The sequence below is a fragment of the Panthera pardus genome, unplaced genomic scaffold, assembly GCF_024362965.1.
Source record: "Panthera pardus isolate Hobbes unplaced genomic scaffold, ASM2436296v1 HiC_scaffold_16, whole genome shotgun sequence".
In the NCBI taxonomy this organism is placed as follows: Eukaryota; Metazoa; Chordata; class Mammalia; order Carnivora; family Felidae; genus Panthera; species Panthera pardus.
The window spans coordinates 149,473,657-149,474,563 of NW_026526721.1; positions in this window are offsets into that span (position 1 = coordinate 149,473,657).

The following is a 907-nucleotide window of genomic DNA, read 5'->3' on the forward strand; positions in this document are numbered from 1 at the left end:
GGCTGGTCTTCTCCATGGTCCCGAGCCAGACCCGCCACCCGCGCGCCCGGGCGCCGGCTGTCCTCCCGCCCGGACTCCGCGCGCGGCTCCGCGCCCCAGCGGGCGACCAGCTCCTCGGGGACGCCGAGTCCGCACCGCACTCCGCGTGGGTCTGCGAGCGGGTTGTGACGCTGGCCGGCAGTAATTAACCTCCTACTGAATTCCTGGCCCCATTCTCCGCCCATCGGCTACCGGACTGCGCCCTGAGACCTCCAAGCCCGGCTCTGACTGTCCCCGTTCTGATCCCGGCGCCACCACCTATATCCACTGAATGGCCTGTGCGAGGTACTGAAACTCTGTGCCTCCGTTTCTCAATTGAGAATGGCAGGAGTTTCGAACTCATAAACTCAGCGCATTGAGTGTGTCAACTCATGCAACTTCTCGTTCTCACGGTCAGTCCGAGTAAGCGCTTGCACTGTTGTTGATGGCATTATTATTATTCCTGCCTATTGTTGCCACTTTTCCTAGAACACACGGCCATATCTCTCCAGTCCAGATAGAATAATAGTCACAGCAGCAGCGCTTCCTGTCGACCAGGCATCATGCAGGTAGTTTTGGGCTGGAGTTCTGTGTATCAACCTGCCTACCGTTTCTTTCTACTTGGCTAATCCACAAGCACCTAAAATCCAAAATGTTCCAGACTGATCTTGTCATCCTTCCCTCACCCTCCTGTCCCACCCTCCAGGGGTGCCCTGTCCCTTTCGCCCCACAAACTGCACTGTAACGGAACTAAGATGAGTTCATTCCTTGGTGAGTTACAGGTAGAGACTATACCAGGTGGGTTTGTCACACAAAGGCAACTTTATTTGCGGCAAAAAAGGAGATTACGGGGGAAGAACTTTTCACACATTGGATTGGCAAATTGTAA